A 12,984-nucleotide genomic window follows, 5' to 3' on the forward strand; every position below is an offset into this window, starting at 1 on the left:
GCAACAGTATAAGAATGTCACAAGACAGTCACAAAGATTATCTTATCTATTCAACCCTGGATATACAATAAAATAAAAACAATAAAATCTAGACTAGTCAAATACTAAAGTTCATCTATCTGATTTCCAGTGATAACTTTCTGTGATCCTTTGGAAATATTATAAAAAAAAATGTTACCTGGCTCTCTTTATGGATGAGTTTAAAAGCAGTTCTCATGGTTCAAAAGATATAAGAAGCATGGTGGCACAAGTCTGTAATCTCTGTAATCCCTGTAATCCCTGCACTTGGAAGGGAAGCTGAGACAGGAGAACTGAGTTCGAGGTCAGCCTGGGGAATATAGCAAGATTCTGCTTTTTAGAAAAAAAAGAAAAAGAAAAAAAGGAAAAAGAACAAAAGAAGGAAGGAAGGAAAGAAAGAAGAGAAGGAGGGGGAGAGAAAAGGGGGGAGACAAAAAGTTACAGGAAGCTATAATCCAAATGTTGAAGTTTTGGAGACCCTCTTTAGAGGCCTGATGACCTGAGTTCAATTCCCACATGGACAAACAGTTTCAGCACACTTCCATATATAGAGATAGAGATAGAGATAGAGATAGAGATAGAGAGAGAGATAGAGAGAGAGAGAGAGAGATGCATACACACATCAATTAAAAATGATAAGTAGCAAAAATGTTTAAGTTAAAATACCATAAAAGCCGGGCAATGGTGGCGCACACCTTTAGTCCCAGCACTTGGGAGGCAGAGGCAGATGGATCTCTGAGTTCGAGACCAGCCTGGTCTACAGAGTGAGTTCCAGGACAGCCAGGGCTACACAGAGAAACCCTGTCTCAAAAAACAAACTAAAATAAAAAAAAAAAAAAAAAAAAAAAAAAAACCATAAAAACCAAAACAAAAGCTCTGTGCCAGCAAATAGTTATTGTAGGCATATACTTCCTAATTCTTGTTTGTTTTTGTTTTTTTTTTTTGTTTTCAGGGTAGTGTTGTTTTGGTTTTTGACACAGGGTCTCAATTTGTAGTTCTGGCTGCTCTGGAACTCAATATGTAAACCAGGCTGGCCACTAACAAAGATCTGCCTATCTCTGCCTCCCAAGTGCTGGGATGAAATGAGTGTGCCACCATGCCCAGGACACCTATTCCTTTTAATGATTATACAGAAAACCCTCTAACCTGGCTGTATCGTTTCCAGGTTTTTGCTACTACAAACAATTTAACAAACCACTCTATAAGGAGGCCCAGGAGTCTTGCCACACTGTTTGATAACTATTTTATCAAAATAACTATCCTCCAAAATGTACTAATACATACTTCCAGTGTAATTCCTCACTGAGTATCTATCCATTCAAGATGGCCAGAAGGGAGAAAATGGGAAGAAACAAATTGTAAAGTAAGAGAGTCCGTGAAGTTTAGACTAAAACGACAGGCCAAACTGCCTTTCATAAACTAAGTGGACAAACTTCAACTGAAACTACAGCAGATGTGACTATAGTACTGTCTACTGTTCGTAAGGTTGAAGAGCTGCTGCTGACAGAAAATACACTTCTATTTAGAGAGCAGGTAAACAAACACCTTGTATTGTAAATTCTATCAACCACAAGAAAGGCCTGTTCTGTCTCAGATCAAGATGTATTTTACTAAGATGTATGGCTAACCTAGCCACTTTTGCTCAAAAGGGGCTACAGCATAGTAAGTATGATTTGGTTCCTTGCCTCTGTTACTGAGAAAGACTTCCTATTAATTCAGCTGTCTTCTGCACATTAGTCTATGATTCAAAAAGTGGTAAATGTGCTAACAAAACAAATAGGAAGAAGCTCTTGGTAGTTTACAATATTTAAATGAACAATTCATAATCTAACATGTAATAGACATCCAGTTATAACTGATTTAATTAATTTAATCTATTTTGGATAGTCATCTAATTTTGTAATGAGAGTATTTGCAAAAAAAAATATGTAAACACCAGACAATCCTAAGAGCTTATATATATGAGGAAAAAGGGTATATGGGGTTTTTTTAGATTTATTTATTTATTTTATGTATTTTTAAAATGTATTATTTTATGTATGTGACTACACATGTGTGTCACTTTCTTCAGACATACTAGAAGAGAACATCAGATCCCATTACAGATGGCTGTGAGCCACCATGTGGTTGCTGGAAATTGAACTCATGACCTATAGAAGAGCAGTCAGTGCTCGTAACTGCTGAGCCATCTCTCCAGCTCAGTATATGGGTCCTTAAAAGCAAAATAAAATAAAGTTCCTATTTTACAACTCTATAATTTGCTATTATATACATTTATAAAATTTCAACTATAGCACACTATCAAGCTTTAGACAGAGATTGAAAATAGTTTCTTTCTGTTTTTGTTTTTCAAGATAGGCTTTCTTTGTGTATCCTGGCTGTCCTGGAACTCTGTAGACCAGGCTTCACCTCAAACTCACAGAGATCTGATTGCCTCTCCCTCCCAAGTACTGGGATTAAAGGCATGCACAACTGCCTCCTGGCTTAAAAATATTACTTTCAAGAAGGCTAAGGCAGGAGAATTGTGAATTTAAGGTTGGTCTAGGCTCCATAGCAAGCCCTTGACTCAAAAAATAAAAGTATTTTCAGCAGAAGCTCTCTCTAGTTTCATATGGAAGAAAAAAACCACATGACTATTCTCAGTGTATTCTTTCTTCCTCATGTATATAAACCAACTACATTTAACATTAAACTACTTAAGAAAATTGCTTCTCATTTCTGTTCTAATCAGGGATCTTCAAGGTACAAGCCTCACAACTATAGACATTCAACAGGAAATAACTGAGGATCAAGGCCATGACCCGTAAAACTGTGTGCTAAGTCTTTTAGCCTTTGTTTTGAGTATATCAGTACAGCCACCAACTGTGACAAGGACTCACAGCAAATAGTTCCAGTCACCCAAAGAGATATCACTATGTACATTAATTGGATGTAGTGTCAATAAGGAACTGGGGTGATGACCTAATCAGAAAAGTGCTTGCCTTATTAATATGAGTTCCTAAATTCAATTCCTAGTATCCATGTTTGTTTGTTTGATTCTTTGTTTTGGGGGGATCTTTATATTTTTAAATATCCAAAGTAGTGAAACCCACCTGCAATCTACGAGCTGAGACGAGAGAGAAAGGCATATCCTGGGGGCTTGCTACCAAGCCACCTCAGTATGATCAATAAGCATTCCGTACTAGTGAGGAATACTGTCTCAAAAAACAGGGTGGGACAGGTTCTGAGGAACAATACCAAGGCTGACCTCTGGCTTACACACAGGCACACACCCAGATTCACACAATCAACATAACACAAAAGGAAGTCAAGGTCAGGCAGATGTCTTTAATCCCAGCATTTAGAAGGCAGAAGCAGGTGAATCTGTAAGTACAAGGCAGCCTGGTATATATAAAAAGGTCCAGGCCAATGTGTGGGTGGTCCCAAAATCCTAAAACTATTAAGCTTTGACATGAAAGTTCATGACTTGGGAGGCTGTTTAAGATTGACTGAAGGCTGAAGAAAACCTGAAGTCTTCCAGGTGTGTTGGCAAGCTCTACCTAACAGCTCAACATTCCATCTATCAGACAAATTCTACACATTAGCAAGCAATAACTTTCAAATAAAAAATTTAAATCGAAGGAAAACAAATATTCTAATCATACAATGAACTGAGTTAAAATAATTATATTATTTAATATTCTATCTTGTTTGTTTCTAAGAGACTAAAAAATATTTCTTGGACTTAAGAACAGTATTAAGTAGCAGTGGCTCAAGGAGAGAAAAATAAGCTACCTGATATTAATCGAAACACCAAATCCAAAAACATCCAACATAACAGAGAGCATGTTTACTGTGTAAAGAACAAACTAAAGCAATGTTAGGTTGGGCTGCTATGTTAAATGCCAAACTACTATGACATAAAAGAAGAAGAAAAGGTCATGATTTGCTATATACAGCCTGATAACTAAACTGCATATTCACTGGCTGCTATTCACTAGTACCAGAAAATTTTATCCAACCAGATTATATAATTATAAATAATTTACAAAAATAAGTGACTTTAAAACTAATGACCAGAATGGTCAAGCCTGAACCGTCATGGCTGCGCTGCGCCCGTGTAACCTGGAGCCACCGTGGAGCAGACAGTGGTGGCACGGGCACGTTCATGCCCAGGCGGTGACACAGGCCTCAGTCCCTGGACTGAGTTACCATGCTGTGGACGGCGTGGCGCGTGCTGTGCTCCGTTCATGCCCAGGCGATGACATAGGCCCCAGTGCCTGCGCTGAAGGGCGGAAGCAGTGCTAGTCTGCCTTCTGCACACTGTGGCCTGCAGCCTCCGAGTCTCATGCATGCCACGTGCATACGCCATCCAGAAACCAGTACAACCCAAGCAAGACGATGAACCACCCTCTTTCCACATTCATCCAAGGATACAAGAACATCATCCCCAACATGGAGAACGCTGACGATGTTGTGAAAAGGATCTTGTCTTTGGAAATGGCCAACAGGAAAGAGAAGTTAAAAATCAAGCAAGAACAATTGATGAACAGGACTGCAGAAAACCCTGAGGATTCCAGAAAACCTTGGAGGCTCGAATCTTTGCTTTGACCTACAGGATCCGCAATTATAAAGAACACATGCAGAAACATCGAGAGGACAAAGCCCACAAACGCCATCTGCTGATGAGCATCAACCAGAAGAGACAGTTACTCAAAATCCTCCGGCAGACCAACTATTATGTCTTCGAAAAGACATGCAAAGAGCTGGGGGTGGAATACACCTTACCCCCTCTGCATTTCCAAAAGGTTCACCACAGCTTCCTGGCCAAGAAGGCTCTGTGCATTCGGGTTTACCAGGAGGTACAAAAGCTGAAGAAGCAAAGAAGGCCTTAAAAGCCGCTGCAGCTGCTGCCAAAAACAAAAAACAAAAAAATGAGGGGTGCCAGAGAACCCTTCAAATGCCCTACCAGAGAAGACCATAGAAAACTAATAAAGTCTGTTCCCTTGGAAAACAAAAAACAAAAAAACCAATGACCAATGTTTTGATACTTTATATTATTTATAATTGATTCGATGCTTTTATAAACTTTAATTTTCACAAATTATATTAACATATCTTTGTACTATGGTTAGAAACAAAGATGATTTTGTTTATTTTTATTCTGGCATAATATTATGACCTTGATTCATATATCAACCATAGTTGAAGAAGCTTATTCAAAAAAAATTTTGAAAACAAAATATTCACTTGGACGGCAGAGGCACTGTGAGTTCGAGGCCAGCCTGGTCTACAAAGCCATTTCTAGGACAGCCGGGGTGTTACATAGAGAAATCCTGTCTCCAACAACAACAACAAAGGAAAGAAAACAAATGCTTTTTGGACAGGTGTGACGGCTCACACCTGTAATCCTAGCACTTGGGATGTGAAGTGGGGATAATAAATTCAGGTCATCCTCAGCTACATTGTAAGATGGAGGCCAGCCTGAAATACATAAGACCCTCTCTCAAAACAAACAAAAAGTATTTATGTGCAACAAACTATATGGAAAAGGAGGGCTGGAGTTCATTCAGAACCTACTTTGCAGTGTGTGGCTCTTCAGGACTTTTCTTTTTTTTTTTTTTTTTAATTTAATTGTATTTTTTTTTTTTTTTATATGAGTACACGGCAGCTATCTTCAGACACATACTACAAGAGTGTATCGAATCACATTACAGTTGTGAGCCACCATGTGGTTGCTGGGAATTGAACTCAGGACAGCTGGCAGAGTAGTCAGTGCTCTTAGCCACTGAGTCATCTCTCCAGCCCATGGGACTTTTCTTACTTGCTTCTCAATTGTGTAAATAATCAAGCAGAAGAACAGTTACAATCCAAACCAATGTTTATTTATGAACTTGACCACAAAAGTGGCTTTAGTTAAGACAAATTATTTAAAATGAGGTTTGGAAGATGGAGAAATAGCTCACGTTAAGAGCACTTGCTGTTCTTGCCCAAGGACCCAGGTTCGATTCCCAGCACTCACATGACTCACAACATGCTGTATCTCCAGTTCCAAGGGATCCAATGTCCCCTTTTGACCTCAGGAGGTTCCTGCACATATGCAGTACACATACATACACTCAGGCACACATATACATACACACATAAAACAAATAGATTTAGCCAGGCAGTGGTAATGTACACCTTTAATCCCAGCAATTGGAAGGCAGAGGCAGGTGGATTTCTATGAATTTGAGGCCAACCTAGTCTACAAAGCCATTTCTAGGACAGCCAGGGGTATTACATAGAGAAACCCTGTCTTAGAAAGAAAAAGAAAGAAAGAAAGAAAGAAAGAAAGAAAGAAAGAAAGAAAGAAAGGAAGGAAGGAAGGAAGGAAGGAAGGAAGGAAGGAAGGAAGGAAGGAAGATGCTTTAAAAGAAATAAAATTGGATTTTTTTTTTTTTTTTTTTTTTTTTTTTTGGTTTTTCGAGACAGGGTTTCTTTTTGTATCCCTGGCTGTCCTGGAACTCACTCTGTAGATCAGGCTGACCTCGAACTCAGAAATCCACCTGCCTCTGCCTCCCAAGTGCTGGGATTAAAGGCGTGCACCACCACCACCCGGCTAAAAAATTGGATTTTTAATATCATAAAAAGATCTAAGCACATGCTGCCTAAGGTCACAGACAGACAGTAAAATGTCCACTGAACTCTGGCGGAATCTTTTCTGTTACAGTTTTACACTTTTTGCTATATAGTTCTGTGAATTCTGACAAATACCTATAGTCATGTCATCCCAACAAAGACACAAAACAATACAGTAAATTTTGGGACAACCACTTAATAAGAGCTAACTAAAAGCATTTATTCCAGTAGCATTTTTTTTTTTTTGACCAAGTTTGAAGCAGATAAAACAGGATCTAAAAATTTAGCCCAGACCAAGCGTGGTGAACATAGCACTCAGCAGGCAGATCTCGGAGTTCCAGGCCACTCGGATCTACACTGGGAGTTTCAGGCCAGCCAAGGCATCATAGTAAGACCCTGCCCCAAAATTTATATTAATAAAATAAACATGTAGGTGAATATTTAATGAAAACAGAGAAATGGTCCATTCTCTACTTCTAATCCTGTCTCCAAGTAGGTACAAACTACCCACTGACTCACACTTTCATGAGCTGCAAGCTTGCCTATTTCTTTATACTGTAACTTCCTGCTACTCAAATAGTTTTCCACTCTTCCACTTTGGACTTACAAAGTCTTCCCACAAAAGCCAGATTATCTTCCACAAAAATCCAAGTGTTCAAGTCAGACCTGATGGTGCACATCTTTAATCCCAGCAGTCAGAAGCAGAGGCAAGGACACCTCTGTGAATTCAGGACAATCAGGGCTACTGAAATCCTGTCTCAGAAAAACAAAAAATGAAACCCACACAAGGTAATCAAATTAACAAGCCAGGAGTCAGCCTTCATTTTCTATTCTCCACCTCTACTTCAACTCCCCGCCTCCCAATTCCAGTCAATAGTATCTTAGAACTACATCCCAAACTAATCTGGTTTTCTTGATGACCTCATCAGTCCAGGACACCAATATACTAGAAATTATTTTAATTGCAATACTATACTCTCCCATTCCTACTAACAGTGAGTTCATTTTTGTTATCTTCGAAGGTTTTTCTTCTACTCAGAATGCTTTTCCCTCATCTGCAAATACCTACTGTAATCTTTCCAAGGAAAATTAAATGCTTCCTCCTTACTCTCAATGTGTAGGTCTCTTGCTGCGGTGATTATTATTCTTCTTTCCCACTAGACTGAGACTCCCTGGAGAGCACTTGCTATGCTGCAGTAGCCGTAGTAAGTCTGGTGTCTAGGCGCAGGCATAGTGCCCAGGAAACTGTAGGTGAAGTAAATGAAAAAGGAACGAGTGTATACATCATGACTCAGATAAGTCAGACTCTAGGCCATTGACTTTCCTTGGCTAAGATTTCAGGCTTACCACATAGTAGTGCTCTTTTGATTGTTACAGCAGAGAATATTAGTTATAAAATCTCAGGCAAGTTACTTAAAAACCTTTCTGTGCCTCAGACTATTCACCTGTAAACTACAGATAAGAATATCTTAGTAGAGTTTTATGAACACTGAGTGAGTTAAATGTGTAAAATGTCTAGTGCAATGTTTGACACTTGTGCTCAAATATTACTGTTATTATTTTTAACACTAATATGTCTTTAAGAAAGGAAAGGACCAAAGAAAGACGCTCTCTGCTGGGCGGTGGTGGTGCATGCCTTTAATCCCAGCACTCGGGAGGCAGAGGCAGGCGGATTTCTGAGTTCGAGGCCAGCCTGGTCTACAGAGTGAGGTCCAGGACAGCCAGAGCTACACAGAGAAACCCTGTCTCGAAAAACAAACAAAAAACAAACAAACGAAAGACGCTCTCTATCAGAAAAAATACTCTTTGATGTACACTGGCAAAATGCCAGCCTAGTTTCTCTGTCATTCCCTGTGAATTTAATTACCTAGGAAAGTGCTCCTAGAAGAGAAATGAAGTAAGTCACTAATTAGCTTTCAGCATTATGTACTTTAAAGAAAAAGTGCTTGAAGTTTTCTTTTGCTTCATTTTCCAAGACAGGGCTTCTCTGTGTAGCCTTGGCTGTCCTATAACTCAGTCTGTAGACCAGGCTAGCCTCAAACTCAGAGATCCATCTCTCTCTGCCTTGAGTGCTAGAATTAAAGGCATGCACTACCACTGCCCAGCCGAAAGCTCTTCAGTTAAAAAATTACTATTATTATCTGTACTTCATTTTTAAAAATACAAATTAAAAATACTAAATAAAAAATCCTTAACATTTTACTTTCAAACACAATAACATAATTTTTTCTAAAGATTTACACACAAAATTATCACCTCTATGAAATAATTTACATATTTTGATATGTTTTAAAGACATCGTGGGAGTGAATAAAGTATGAAGGCAGCATGAGTAAATTGAAAACAATTATAACAATTCCCTTTGACCTCTTCTCATCTTCTTGCTGCTTGTTCTTAGCCATAAAACACTTTTAAATGAAAATCTTTGGGCCAGCAAAATAGCTCAGTAAGTAAATTCACCTGTCACCAAATCTGAGGACTAAGTAAGAGTCTTGAAACCTACACGATACAAGGACAGAATTCCCACAAGTCTGTCCTCTGACCACCTTTCACCAACCATGACATGTGCCATGTGCACTCACACACACACATATGCAAAATAAATAATATAAAAAAATTAAAATCTCTAAATGGCATTTGAAAATAAAAGATGAGAAGAATCAAGTTGCATGGAGAAGTACTGTGCTTAAGGAGCCAGAAATGGGTACCAAATGAAAACAGATGAGTTATTTTATAATACTCTTTATTCTTGGAAAGTTCTGTAATAATTTCACTATCAGAAAAAGCTAAACTCAGCCGGGCAGTGGTGGCACACGCCTTTAGTTCCAGCACTTAGGAGGCAGAGGCAGGCGGATCTCTGAGTTCGAGGCCAGCCTGGTCTACAGAGTGCGTTCCGGAACAGCCAGGGCTACATAGAGAAACCCTCTCGAAAAACAAAACAACAACAACAACAAAAGCTAAACTCTTTAATTTTACAGGAGAGTAAGATCCACAACAGTAGCAATATGCTTATCAAACTATACAGCAAGATAAATATTTGTTTGGGGGAAGTTCACTCTTAAGGTAATTTATACATAAATAACCCTTAATCATTTTTTTCTTGTAAAAAGTGACTATACTGTTTCTAGTTTGTTTTAAAATTGGGCCACAGCTGTCTACTTTATCTTGTGTTTCTATACTATACAACTTAAAATACACTAAAAATAAGAGCAGACCTCTGAGATACAACATAGCTCTCCTAAAGCCTTTCAACTTCATCACAAATAATAAACTCTCCTCTCCCACTAGTTGACTGTGGCCTCTTTGTCATCTCACTCACCTGCCTTTCTCAAACTGATCCACAGCACTCTGAAAGCTGAAAACATTCTTACTCTTATCACAATATTGCTTTTCTAGATCCAGGTCAAGTTCTACCTTGCTGCCCCAGTTCACTCTGAATTTCTATCATACTTGCTGTAAACTAAATGCTATCTAGAACTCAGGAGCTGACAATTAACTAGAATGCCCAGAACTGTAACTCTCTTCTATAATGTCTTACTCAAATCTTACATACCCCCCTTTTAAAGATTTTAATCTGAGTGTTTGTCTGCATATATATATATATATATATATATATATATATATATACACACACACACACACACACATATGCATATATATACGTGTGTGTGTGTGTGTGTGTGTGTGTGCGCGCGCGTACCACATTATGCCTGGTGCCAGGGGGGCAGAAGAGGGTGCAAGAGCCCCTGGAATTTAAGTTATGAACAGTTGTAAGTTGCCATGTGGGTGCTGGGAATGAAAACAGGCCTTTGCAAGAGAAGCAAGTGTTCTTAACTGCTGAGCCATCTTTCCAGTCTCACATACATCCTTTTGATAGAGATAATGACACCCAGGATAAGTGCTTATGAAAAGTTAAAAAACTGGGGCTGGAAAGATGGCTCAGCAGTGAGCCTTGGCAGCAGCCACCTTTATCTGAGCCATAGCATGGGTCCCATTGCACATGCTTTCACAAAGTAATGTCATTTGAGAAATCAATCCTAGGAGATCAGTATATAAAGATTTATGCACAAGGATGTCTATGATAGTATAATTTACAGATACAACTAGGGAAGAACGTTTAATTAATAAAGAGTTATGTATTTAGGGACTAGGGCTATAACTCAGTTACTGAAGTATTTGGCTAGCATGCACAAAGCTCTGTGTTCTATTCTGAGAACCATATAAACCAGACATGATTGCCCATGCCTATACTCCCAGAACTTGAGAGTTAGAGACAAAAGAATCAGAAGTTCAAAGTTATTCCTGATTACCCAGCAAGTTCCAAGCCAGTTCATACTACATGAGACCCTATCTCAAAAATACAAAACAGCCCAACTAACTTAACAACAAAAAATAAGCAAGCAAAACCACCCTAACTAAACAAAACACTAACGTGTATCCATACAATAGATGTCTATGATTCCTTTATTTGTGGTTTGTCTGTGTGTATGTTTGTGTGTGTGGTGCATGTACCTAAGTATGTGTACATGTAGAGGCCAGATAAGGCCGTCAGGTTTTTTGTCATTCTTTGTTTCATTTCCTTCAGACTGTGTCTGTCATTGATTCAGAAGGTCACTGTTTTCCCTTGGCTGACAGGCTAGTAAGTTCCCAAGATCCACCCGCCTTCACTTCCCAATGCTAGGGTTACACGCATATTATAGCCATTGACACTTTTTATGAGTTCTGGGGATTTGAACTCAGATCCTCATGCTTACACAGCACTGTTCCCACCAAACTATCTCTTTGGCACTATTTTTGTTTGCATTTTTGATATGATCTCATGTGAGCCAGGTTCCTTATAAGGCCTTAAAGTTCCTATATGGCTAATACTGGTTTGAACTCATAATCCTCCTGCCTACATCTCTCAAGTGCTGAGCTTACAACAGTGTGCCATCATACTCTGCTTTCCATGGAGTTACTTTAAGAAATCATGTTTTCTTCTCACCAGGACAGAAAAGATAATTGGTTTTTTTGGGGTGTTTTGTTTTGTTTTGTGTTTTTGAGATTTTATTTTTATTTTGTGTGTATAAGTGGTTTTGCTTGGCATATAGATGCAGTGCCCACGGAGGCCAGAAGAGGGCACTGGATCCCTTGGGATTGGAGTTACAGTTTTGCGCCACCATGTGGATGATAGCAATTGAACCCAGGTCCTCTAAAAGAATAGCTAGTGTTCTTAACACCTGAACCATCTCTCTAGCCTCAATACAGTAAATTTTTAAGCCACCTTGTCTTTTTTTGAGATAGAGCTTCTAAATGACCTCTTACTCACAGAAATCAGTCTCCTTCTGTCTTCCAAATCCTGGAATTACAAGCATGTGCCAACACACCTGACTATAAAGGCAAATTTTAAAATAACTTAAAATTCAATTTTTGAAAAAATATCTTTACATAAATATATAATACATACACATGGATATTTAAAGATATGCACAATAAGAGACAATGTTGGGCTTGTGAGATGGCTCAGTGGGTTAGAAACTTGATGATCTCAGCCACTAAAAAAAGAAAAGGGGACTAGAGAGATGGCTCTATGGTTATGAGTGTGTACTGCTCCCAACTTCCTGTACCTCAAGCTCCAATGGGACCCTATGCCTCTGGCTGCTGAGAGTACCTGCACTCCTATGAACAAATCCACAGATAGACATAATTCTACTTATTCCACTGCTCCCTGTTCTTACTGTGAGACTGGAGATAAGAAAGGACATCACCCAGAAGCTTGTGAACCAACTAGCCTAGAGTACACAGAGTGACAGAAACAAGACAGACAGACAGACCCTACCTCAACAAAGTAAAAGATGAGACCCAATTCCTGAGAATTGTCCTTTAACCTCCACATACCCCTAGTGGCATGTGGCATTCACGTACCTGCACTTTACACAAACAGTAACAAACAAATAATTTAGAAAAATGAAAGTGAACCGGGCGGTGGTGGCACACGCCTTTAATCCCAGCACATGGGAGGCAAAGGCAGACAGATTTCTGAGTTCGAGGCCAGCCTGCTCTACAGAGTGAGTTCCAGGACAGCCAGGGCTACACAGAGAAACCCTGTCTCAAAAAACCAAAAAAAAAAAAAAAGGAAGGAAGGAAGGAAGGAAAGAAAGAAAGAAAGAAAGAAAGAGAAAAATGAAAGTGCCAACTGTTGTTAATTCCATGGAATGAGTATTAGGGTGATTTTTTTCCACTTTTACTTGTTTTTTCATGAATTATTTTATAACAAGAAAAAAAGAGAATGCTTTTATTACAATAAAATAGATTTAAAAAAAATTCTTTAAGGACCAGAGTGTATGGGTTCCTCACACATCTACTAATATCACTACTACTTAAGGA

At 38.8% G+C, this 12,984-nt stretch overlaps 1 protein-coding gene and 1 pseudogene across 3 annotated transcripts in view; one reads left to right on the plus strand and one right to left on the minus strand.

The window, feature by feature from the left end:
* The window catches only part of Spop (speckle type BTB/POZ protein), a 78,338-nt gene that overhangs the window by 48,515 nt on the left and 16,839 nt on the right, over positions 1 to 12,984 (minus strand). The window lies entirely within an intron of this gene.
* LOC117710923 (small ribosomal subunit protein uS15m pseudogene) lies at positions 4,211 to 4,989 on the plus strand (annotated as a pseudogene).

Source organism: Arvicanthis niloticus, chromosome 6 (assembly GCF_011762505.2).
Source record: "Arvicanthis niloticus isolate mArvNil1 chromosome 6, mArvNil1.pat.X, whole genome shotgun sequence".
In the NCBI taxonomy this organism is placed as follows: Eukaryota; Metazoa; Chordata; class Mammalia; order Rodentia; family Muridae; genus Arvicanthis; species Arvicanthis niloticus.